We start from the raw sequence: 12,134 nt of genomic DNA on the forward strand, positions 1-12,134 counted from the left end.
CACCTGTTTCCATACATGTTTCATTTTAAAACATTTATCTTACAAAGGAGTTGTTTAATCTAACTGCTTAACTATTTATCTGTATATACATGGAATTGTACTTGTAGGTTTCTTACTCTTTACAGGAAAATGTGTGGAGACATTTCACTGCAGCTAATGTAGATGGAAAAGCTGTGTACATTTGCAAATACTGTGCCAAATGTGACGAATGGAACAAAGATGCAGAATCATCTGGCCAAGTGCATAAAGTTCCCTCAGCGCTCACAACCTCTGATAAAAGTCCCTCTACTTCTATTCGAGGGGAAAATTATGAATCAGACACCTTATCAATAGCAACAGCTCATGGTCCTCCTGGAATCATACGTTTTTGTTGATTCAATGGAGGAACGTAGTCAGAGAAATGCTGAGGAATGTCTTGCTCGAGCTGTGTATGCAACTGGTTCACCTCTGATGCTCACACGCAATGTGTATTGGAAGAGATTTCTGAATGTTCTTCACCCAGCATACATCCCTCCAACCAGACATGCTTTATCTACTCATTTGCTGGATGCAGAGTTCAACAGAGTTCAAGTGAAGGTCAAGCAAATCATAGAGAAAGCAGACTGTATTGCAATCATCTCTGATGGGTGGTTGAATGTTCGTGGGCAAGAATAATTAACTAAATCTCCACCTTTCAACTAGTATTCTACAAGCACAGACACAAGGGACAACAGACACACCGGTCTCTACATTGCAGATGAGCTGAAGGCAGTCATCAATGACCTTGGACCACAGAAGGTATTTGCACTGGTGACAGACAATGCTGTGAACATGAAGGCTGCTTGGTCTAAAGTTGAGGAGTCCTACCCTCACATCACACCCATTGGTTGTGCTGCTCATGCATTGAATCTGCTCCTCAAGGACATCATGGCACTGAAAACAATGGATACACTCTACAAGAGAGCCAAGGAAATGGTTAGGTATGTGAAGAGTCATCAAGTTATAGCAGCAATCTACCTCACCAAGCAAAGTGAGAAGAATAAGAGCACCACATTGACGCTGCCAACAACACCCATTGGGGTGGTGTTGTCATCATGTGTGACAGTCTCCTGGAGGGGAAGGAGTCTCTCCCAAGAAATGGCCATTTCACAGTCTGCCGATATGGACAGCCCCATCAAGAGGATCCTCCTGGATGATATATTTTGGGAGAGAGTGGTAAGCAGCCTGAAACTCCTGAAACCTATAGCAGTATCCATTGCACGGATTGAGGGAGACAATGCCATCCTGTCTGATGTTCAGAGTCTGCTTGTAGATGGTGGCCATCCGGGCAAATTTGAGGCTTTTTGAGCCTGACAACGAGCTATCCTCAACAAGGTTGAAAAGTGACAGTGAGATGAGGCCTCAGAGTCTGATGTTCAAGAGGTGGATATTGAGGAGGTCCAGAGAGAAGACATGGAAGCCTGAGAGGGAGACAGCCAAAGCTTTAGTTTCTTGACTATCATTTTACAGATGTATGTTGAAAATGTTTTTGGGAAATGCGATGGATCATTGGGGATCATTCAATATTCCCTTTCTTCTGTTGTTCAGTGAAATCATCCCACGGGAAGAGTCAACTAATTTAATTAAAGTTCAATTCGTAACTAAATTGTTTTTTTTATTTCTATTGGAAGGATTTAACCATTTGCAATTATGTCTACTTATGATAAGGTAAAAGGTTTATATTTCTGTCTCCATATGATATGGTAAACATATCCAATGCAAAAAACATCTACATTTAAATTGTATTAATTTGCATATATTTCCATTAATTCCCATGTATTCCCGTTAATTCCCACGGAAAGTTTCCACCTCTGAATATTCCCCAAAATGTGCAATCCTAGGTGAGATAATATCAAAGAACCGGGAATACGGTGCATTTTGTTACGTTACAGTCTTCTGATTTCTTTTTTAAACGCATTAATGTACACACAATTCCACCATAATGACAAAGTGAAAACAGGTTTTTAGACATTTTTGCAAATGTATAAAAATAAAAAAAATCCCTGCAGGTAGCCTAGTGGTTAGAGCGTTGGACTAGTAACCGAAAGATTGCAAGATTGAATCCCCGAGCTGACAAGGTAAAAATCTGTTGTGCTGCCCCTGAACAAGGCAGTTAGCCCACTGTTCTGTCTCCACAGGAGGCCTTTTGCCTTCTGGTAGGCCTTCATTGAAAATAAGAATTTGTTCTTAACTGACATGCCTAGTTAAATAAAGGTTAAATAAAGGTAAAATAAAATCTACATAAGTATTCAGACCCTTTGCTATAAGACTCGAAATTGAGCTCAGGTGCATCCTGTTTCCATTGATCATCCTTGAGATGTTTATACAACTTGATTGGAGTCCACCTGTGGTAAATTCAATTGATTGGACATGATTTGGAAAGGCACAAACCTATCTATATACTGTAAGGTCCCACAGTTGACAGTACATGTCAGAGCAGAAACCAAGCAATGAGGTCAAAGGAATTGTCCGTAGAGCACCGAGACAGGATTGTGTCAAGGCACAGACCTGGGGAAGGGTACCAAAATGGAATAAGTGGAATAAGTTTGGAACCACCAAGCCTCTTCCTATAGCTGGCCGCCTGGCCAAACTGAGCAATCGGGGGAAAAGAGCCTTGGTCAAGGAGGTGAACAAGAACCCGATGGTACAGAAAAGTACGAAGTACAGAGAGATCCTTGATGAAAACCTGCTCCAGAGTGCTCAGGACCTTAGACTGGGACAAAGGTTCACCATCCAACAGGACAACGACCCTAAGCACACAGCCAAGACAACGCAGGAGTGGCGTTCGTGACATGTCTCAGACTGTCCTTGAGTGGCCCAGCCAGAGCCGGACTTGAACCCGATCCAACATCTCTGGAGAGACCTTAAAATAGCTGTGCAGCGATGCTTCCCATCCAACCTGACAGAGCTTGTAAGGATCAGCAGAAAATAATGGGAGAAACTCCCCAAATACAGGTGTGGGCTAGTAGCCTAGCTAGTTAACACAGTGCTGGTCGGAGAAGCTAATTATAAAACAACGTGAACATAGCTAGTGTTCACCAAGTGGGCTAGTAGCCTAGCTAATTAGCACAAAGTTAGCCAAAGGAAGCTAGCGCTATGTTCATCTTGCGACGAACAAAAGCATGGCTCTCGACTGATAAGCAGGACGGTCGATCTAGTCACAGCCGGTAGTGGGTTAAACTAAACAAGAGACCGAACTAGTAATTCTACCATTGCAGGTATAAAACCTAGTCGGTAGGATAGCTAGCCTTGTGGTGCGATAGTCAGGTTAGCTATGCCTTGCAGCTAAGCTAGTCAAGACTCCGTAGCTAGCCGTGTGACACTAGCTAGAACAGGAGATGAAGGAAGAAAAGCGGTGAAGCTAATTCTTACCCAAAGTAGAAAGTATCCTTCCAGGAAAGTCACCCAGGACAAAATATGAGATCTGATAACCCTGTGCTTGTTGGTGCAACCTTGACTCCACACCGGTGAACAGTTAAGCAGGAAAACAGATCAAGTTGTGCTGAAGAAAACTAAGTAGAAGTCTTCTGTGAGGAAGATAGGTGAGAATGATCAGAGGTCAGGCGAGTGGCTCTTTAATATCAGGGGAGGGGCTCCTTCATTCGCCACTCGACCTGTCTGTCTCCGACAGACATGTATGATTGGTTCTTTGATTTACTTAGGAAATTCTGGTGAATCCCACGAATGAGATGTCAAAACGAATAATTAAAAGAGAACCCACCTCTTAGCAGTGATTGTAGTACACTTAGCAATGGAAGGCGCACTGCACTCTACCCCTCCTCAACTTTCTTTCCATGGCCTCAATACTTCCTTGGCCTACTAGGCATATGTCCTTGGCAGTAGTCGATGAATGGTTTCTAATGCCTAGGTCGCTACAATACGCAAAGTAAGGTTGAAGTATGTTAAACAGCAAATACTAAACTATGAATTTCCAAATAATTACAACTCATATAAATAATCCACAAACTCATACGTAGCAGTGTGGCCACATTTCTGCATGTAGGCTCGGCCTTAAATGGACACTTTGAGATTTTGGCAATGATGAACTCGTGGATACCATTTTTATGTCTCTGTGTCCAGTATGAAGGAAGCTAGAGTTGTTTAGCGAACCAATGCTAACTAGCGTTAGCACAATGACTGGACGTCTATGGGTATCTGCTAGCTCTAACTTCCTTAATACTGGACACAGAGCCATACAAATTGTATCAATGAGTTCATCTGACTCCGGGGAAGTAGATAAAGAGCCTCATTGACAAAATCCCGAAGTATCCCTTTCAAAGCTGTAAGAGAAATCTGTCACACAATTTGGGCACAATAGCACTATTAAGCTTAAAACATGTTACATATATGCTCAGACAATTACTACTGAATATCTTATGCTTGCCCCCCCCCCCCCCCCCCCCGTTCATATACAAAAAGGCTTTAAAACGGAAATAAGTATAAAGTAGACTAGAAGACATGACATGGTAATGTGAACTCTTCATCACATTTTCAGGATATGTTTCAGGGCTAAAAGGAGCTATTAGCAGCAGGACATCTTACAGCATGCTCCTGAAAAGCCTATAATGGGCTTTCAAAAAATGCACAATATTGTAATCTGTGCCCTAGATACCACACCAATATATGTTTCTGAGTATAGCCTAATACTAAAATATCATTACATAATGTGCCGGGGAGCATTAGTTTGCCACTTACTGATTTATTCAGCAAATGAGAACAACACAGCTGTTGCTTAGCTAATTTACAGTTTTCTACGTCTTCAGTTTAAAAGCTTGCTGTGTTGAAGAGAACGGGAGGCCCCAGCATTCTGTGGAGAGGATGCATTTACAAATGTCTCAATATGTCAATATTTTAGTGACCATTTGCCAGAGAGCTGACAGCTGGGCTTGCTAACACTGTAGAACATACTACAGTATTTGCACAGGGGGCAGCTTTGATTGAACAGCAGGCCTAAGTTGGTTGGAAGCTGGAACTACAAAAACTGAGAGGCTGAAACCATTCTACTATGTGCTTGAGCAAAAGAGGACAGGAAGCAATATTAAAACGGCAAATACAACTTCTTCCTCTGGCTTTGTAATAGTTACAATTCTTTAAAAAATGTATATCTAATCAAGATGTGGTACCCATTGCATGATTATGGAATTAGCCACACAAAGCAATCCCTTGAGAGCCGAAGGGTATACCATTACATTTTCATCAAACTTTTGTTCTGTGAGCATAAATAGGCACATGGCTTACCTTTCAATTTAAACTGGACACCTCCAAAAACCTCCCCACCTTGCAATGACATCACAGATCACATTTGATGTCCTGGCAGTGTCTTCGTGAGCCAATCCAGACGTATCGCTATGGACAAAGTACTGAATCAATTATCATGAATCGAAACTTGACATTTTGCATTTAAAATATTTGTTTTGTGATTGCTCATATGAAGAGTTATTGTAAGACATAGTTAACAAACAAACTCCTTCAACTCTGCTAGCACCTCTGAATTGTAGCCTGAATAACCAGTGAGGTTTTTCTTCACAACCTGAAAATGTGTTGTAATAGTTGTAAGTTCTATGTAACGATGTGCATGTAGTTACACTGTTATTGGGATTACAATGAAAATGTGACAATTATGGACAACTGGGCCTGTTTACTATGTGGTGTGGTTGAATTAATGAACTCTGTAAGAAAATTGAATTGAACTGAAACCGAAGAGCAGTAAAGGCTGTTGGATGCCAAAATCTCTCTAAAGAGTAGGCCTAAATGTCCAACCAACAGGCTTGAATTGCAATACTTCATGTGTGATACTGCACTCATTACAATAATTATAATTTCATCCATCATAGCATAGGCCCACTCTGCATACAGCCTCAATCACTACAATGGTGGATGTGTTAAATAAAAACTCTCCATATCAAACCAGAATACTTAACATAAAACTGCATATCTCAATCTCATCACCAAAAGGGAAATGGATATCAAAAATTGGAGGGAACATACTTGTAGGCTGTAAACTTTATAATGTACATTTCAGTTATGAGTTTGATCTTAGCTCAAGATGTGTACTGATCAGTAAACGTAGGCTACTTGTCAACAGGCAAGTATGGATTCTTCAATGCGTGTTTGCTGTCCTACAGTTCAACACTATTCTTCATTATGTCTACAGCCTATGATTCACATGATCATTTAGGATATAAGACGCACAACTCCACACACTCATGTCAGCAGCAGCCAGTGCACGCACATGTGTTTAAAAACGTGTGGCTGGTTATCCATTACAAGTCAGAGTGCCAAGCAAAGTTTCTGTTGTGGAGTTACCGGTATATGCCAGCTATATATAGTAAGCCTATTCTATATAGGGCAGATAAGCCTCAACAGTAGTCTATGACCATTAGAAGACTGTTATAAGGGGGTGAATGGGAAACAAGCCACACCGAAACAGTTATATTTAAAAATGTCATTATCCGAAAAGGACATTGTGAACCATCTCTGACTGATTTCACCCATAAATCTATTCAACCTGCAACATTTGTAACAATGTTTCATTCTAATAGACTATATAGGCTGTGGCTACTCCTAACCTTGTTGACCAAGTCTGGTGCTGACATCCAACATGCGGTGCAGAGGCAATAGTCTCAGCAACTTTGAGAGATGGATAGGACGTTTTGCCCCACTGATCAACTGTCAAATCAACCGTCAATAAAATTGTTAAAACTAATGAAACTGTTTGAAGTTGGAGAAACCAACATCTTGGTGAGCCAATTCACTGCTTCAAGCACCCCTGTGCCGTCATTTATCAAACGAACCGGACTGTCTCCCATAGGACTATAGGCCTATGCCTAATGATATCATATTTCTATATTACAATATTTTTTTAAACGGTCTCTCTTCTAATTTCCTATACGGTCATGTACGTTAATATAGATGGAATTGCGCAACAAAGATCGTGACAATAAAAGAGGGCATTCATTTTGTAAAACATGGCACCAAAATCCAGAGCAGATGGACAGTTTTTATTCTATCCGTGAAACTAAATCCGCAGTGTCTTTCATACTTTTCGCCTGGGATATTGACTGAATATGTAGGCTACCTTTCTGTGTCAGGCAGATGTTAATGTATAATTTAATTTGACAAACGTCTGACACCTTGCATCCTAATTTAAATGTAGGTACAGCATGTGCCAAACTAAAATATTTGAGGGCTTTATTGCAATTTTACTTATATTTCGCCCATTGTTCGTTCCAACAAGTGTTGACTTGGTAGGGGGTTGGACACATTTGGACTAGTCCGAGAAAACCGCCAACAGACGGAGATACAACATAGTGGTTTTAAATTGTATGCCTGCTCCTTCTCATTCCCAAATTATTGACCCTTATATATCTGTTTATTCCGCTTTACGCACCACACCGCATGCACTAAACTCCAGATGTTTCATGTAAATTATTCTTATGTTGTCTAATTTGTGTTATACATGGAGCCCCATTCATAATAACGTGACAGTCCGAAGTAGAACAGTCAACACAATTAATTTCTCTGTCCAGAATAGGAAGGAGTAAAACTAAGGAAATAAGCATTGATGTTGAGAATAATGACAGATGGGCAACCTAGGACGTCATGAAAGTGAGCAGAGCGTCTTTTTTGTCGGGTGTAACGTAAACTGACTATTGTAAATCCATACTATCTGTAATCAATAGACCCCACAATATCATATATCATTCTGCATTTACGTTCTAATTCAATTAGGCTCTGGAATGCTGTAAGGAAAAAAAGTTTACTGATTCTGCGTTAATCTGGTTGGGAAATCCAGAAATGGAGGCAATGGAACTAAGCGTACAATTGTCTGTATGTTTTAAGCTTCACTTACTATTAAGTTTAGTATATATCATATATAGGGAATAACTGTAATATATTCTTATAAATAGCCTAACAGAGACAGTTTTAACACCAGACCCTTCCCTCACTTTTCCTATTTCTTACCTGCTGTCCTAAGCTTGTTCTCCAATGGCGACAGCGATTCACAGCTTCCCCGGTTTTTCCCCGGCAAGGCTTCGAATTGTTTAATATTTTCCCTTACTTTATTTCATTTCTCACTTCCATCTTCTTTCATCTCATCAATAAACACACGCTGCAGCCTACCTTCATAAAGGACTTCAACGAGTTCAAGTGTGCCCTCCCATTTTTTAACTATACGTTGAATATTTTGGACAGGCACGCCTTTTCACTTACGATTGGAACAGAGCCTCTCTTGAGCGATGTAGGTTGGAACATAAATCGGTCAGCGTGGTTTAGCCCCAATCATTGAGCCGTACACCCTCTCTACGGAGTGCAGTGGGCCGGTGAAACTGTCTCCATGGCATTGTGGCTCCGAAATAGTAAATGTTCCTCTTACCCAGACAGGGTTGTTTGATCCAATATGAACAACCGAAGGCCGTAGTTTTAATGAAATTCCACTCTCTGTGTCTTGAAATGTTCATCCATGCAAGAATGTACGTCTTCGCAGAATGTTATTTAAGGAAATAATTTTAATTCAGGTCACCGAGGGTTAATTTCGTCTTACACGCTTTTAATTTTAAAAATATATATATATAATTATATAGGCCTATATTGGAATCATGACGCTTGGTTTATAATGTAAAGAGAATAACTCTAGTTTCAATATTCCATTGATCAAAAGGGCAGTCAATTGAAGAATTATGTCTATCATGTGTCTGTACTTTGCATTGGACAAAGTCGTTGTCAGTAACTGCTACCGATTGGTTTGCAGCTTCATATTGGATGACGTAGCTGCCTATCATTTTTAGTACCAACAAGCTAGATTGGCTGCCGTGTCTTTGACTTTCTACGCATTTCTATTTTCTCATTTATTTATTTTTTAATGTCCCTAGCTGACCTCAAGCCAAGATTTTAAAAAAAAAATGCTGACGGTTTAGCTGGCCAATCAGATTGAGTAATGCAATATTAAATTGTTTTGTTCTCCAATGCGTTCACATATATGTTCTGACTGGCATGAAATAAAGCAATAGTGGATCGTGCAAGTCCCCACACCCCCCTCCGGCCTTCATTCCCCCTCCCTGTCTAGACAGTGACAGGTGTGTGTGTTTGTGTGCGCGAGCGCGCTTGTCTGATGTCTAGACTTAAATAATCAGCCTTAATTAAAGCTGAAGTTAATGTTTATTGTATATTCTAAACATCATGGGCTATTCGTTGCCGGCAACACCATGAGATGTCGAACATATCTGCAGAACCCGAAGTAGGCTATCACGTTCTCACTTGGAATGATGCTTATCAGGAGGTTCTGTTTCATGCATAATGCTCTGTTGTAGGATAATTAGGTGTGACTCATAGCCTAAATAATAAATAATACGCGTGCTTCAACCTACTATGAAATTAGACTAAGAAAGACAACATGACGATAACCATTGAGCAAACGTAGTTCATTAACATTAAATACGCGTATTTCCTATGTTGCTTAGTCCAGCAAGACACATCTCATAACTACAACGTACTCAAACAATCGCCATTTCTCATGGTAAACTTTCATCCCGAATTGTAGATTTCCGGATTTTGTGAGACATCTGCTTTTTGTTGATTATGAGCGCCATCTGGCGGATATTGTTTTATGTAATTTTATTGCGGGTTAAGGGGAGGACACCCGCGGCGTGAGAAGGGGTAGCCACAGATAGAACAATGAGCCAGAAATTTCAGGAGATGTATACGTGTGAAGCATCGGGTTGGGCTTTTCCGCTCACCAACAAATATGGTGATGAGAGGAAGCTCTGTGGCCGGCAGTGGGAGAAGATGGAGCGAAATGGATTTTGGCCGACTTAATGCACATTTTCTCATCGAGTAAACGTTTGATCTCAATACAGTTTTCTGTTCCCAAAACTACAATCTTATACGAACACTAGTGGACTAAGTTTTGTAGATTTTACCCTTTGCCAAAGTTTTAAGAAATTGCGTTGTTCAGGAGTGCAATGGTGAATTGAGTTAATGCACACGCGCACTTCACAGAGTAGGCGTTCCCTAACGGAAATACGCAAATCAATGAAATAACTAGCCAATAGGATCTCGCTAGCTCGTGCTTGCCCCCCCCCCCCTCTCTCTATTCTTGCTTGTTCTGCCCACTATGACTCATTTGTTCCCGTTGGAAACGACAGGCTGTGTTGTATCTTGGGTTAGTTATACAAATCTTTGGATGCTGCATCCCAATATTGCAACTGGATTATGGGCGAGTGGGTGTGTCGAAAGGAAATTATTGGGCGTGTGGAAAAGTGTGTGAAGTCAAAAGTGCTCTGCTATAGGTTTGATGGTTTTGATTGATCAGTGTTTTTTTTCTTCAGTTTCTTACCATGCAACTACCATACATTGAGCTACCTTACCGTGAGAGTTTGGACTTCTTTTTTTAAGCCAGAGGATGAGTCTGAGTCGTATTTCACTGTTTGGTTTACACAAATAATTGTTCATTTTAAGTTATAAAACTGGCAATTGTTTATTTTTGATTAAAAGTATTGATGGCGGTTGTACTTAATGCGTTCTATGCGTGTGCAGCTGTCACCCTGATATTGGCTACTAGCTAGCTACTTCCCAAGGGCCGAACAGTAGTGCTTGTCAAGCAGAGCGAAGGGCACTGGGTCCCAATCTTGTTGCCGTTCATGCCCTCCCAATTGAGTAATAGACTATATATACAGTACCAGTCAAAAGTTTGGACACACCTACTCATTCAAGGTTTTTTATTTATTTTTACATTGTAGAATAATAGTGAGGACATCAAAACTATGAAATAACACATGGAATCATGTAGTAACCAGAAAAGTGTTAAACAAATCAAAATATATTTTACATTTTAGATTCTTCAAAGTAGCCACCCTTTGCCTTGATGACAGCTGTGCACACTCTTGGCATTCTCTCAACCAGCTTCATGAGGTAGTCACCTGGAATGCATTTCAATTAACAGGTGTGCCTTGTTAAAAAAGAACAGCTCAAATAAGCAAAGAGAAATGACAGTTCATCATTATTTTAAGACATGAAGGTCAGTCAGTCCGTAACAACTTTGAAAGTTTCTTCAAGTGCAGTCGCAAAAACCATCAAGCTCTATGATGAAACTGGTTCTCATGAGGACCGCCACAGGAAAGGAAGATCCAGAGTTACCTCTGCTGCAGAGGATAAGTTCATTAGAGTTAACTGCACCTCAGATTGCAGCCCAAATAAATGCTTCACAGAGTTCAAGTAACAGACACATCTCAACATCAACTGTTCAGAGGAGACTGCGTGAATCAGGCCTTCATGGTCTAATTGCTGCAAAGAAACCACTAATAAAAGGACACCAATAAGAAGAAGAGACTTGCCTGGGCCAAAGGACACAAACAATGGACATTAGACCGGTGGAAATCTGTCCTATGGTCTGATGAGTCCAAATGTGAGATTTTTGGTTACAACCGCCGTGTCTTTGTGAGAGTAGGTGAACGGATGATCTCCGCATGTATGGTTCCCACCATGAAGCATGGAGGAGGAGGTGTGATGGTGCTTTGCTGGTGACACTGTCTGTGATTTATTTAGAACTCAAGGCACACTTAACCAGCATGGCTACCACAGCATTCAGCAGCGATACGCCATCTCATCTGGTTTTTGCTTAGTGGGACTATCATATGTTTTTCAACAAGACAATGACCCAAAACCCACCTCTAGGCTGTGTAAGAGGTATTTGACCAAGGAGTGATGGAGTGTTGCATCAGATGACCTGGCTTCCACAATCACCCGACCTCAACCCAATTGAGATGGTTTGGGATGAGTTGGACCGCAGAGTGAAGGAAAAGCAGCCAACAAGTGCTCAGCATATGTGGGAAAGCATTCCTCATGAAGTGGGTTGAGAGAATGCCAAGAGTGTGCAAAGCTGTCATCAAGGCAAAGGGTGGCTACTTTGAAGAATCTAAAATATTAAATATACTGTATTTTGATTTGTTTAACACCTTTTTGGTAGTTTTGATGTCTTCACTATTATTCTGCAGAAAAACCCTGGAATGTGTAGGTGTGTCCAAACATTTGACTGGTACTGTATGCATCAAGGTGACATCTAGATGGTTATCAATATTAGTTATTTCTTGTGTAGGCTGCTGTCCTACACAATAAAA

General features: G+C 40.7%; 1 protein-coding gene across 1 annotated transcript in view; it reads right to left on the reverse strand.

The window, feature by feature from the left end:
* LOC139536970 (zinc finger and BTB domain-containing protein 20-like) overlaps positions 1-8,161 on the reverse strand; it is a 35,325-nt gene extending 27,164 nt beyond the window's left edge. The window contains exons 1-2 of the mRNA XM_071337738.1: positions 7,984-8,161; positions 5,257-5,364 (exon numbers count right to left, since the gene is read on the reverse strand). The gene's annotated coding sequence lies outside the window, so the exon portion shown is untranslated. The remainder of the gene's footprint in view (positions 1-5,256; positions 5,365-7,983) is intronic.
* Positions 8,162-12,134: the final 3,973 nt, after the last annotated feature.

This window comes from Salvelinus alpinus, chromosome 13 (genome assembly GCF_045679555.1).
Source record: "Salvelinus alpinus chromosome 13, SLU_Salpinus.1, whole genome shotgun sequence".
Lineage (NCBI taxonomy): Eukaryota > Metazoa > Chordata > Actinopteri > Salmoniformes > Salmonidae > Salvelinus > Salvelinus alpinus.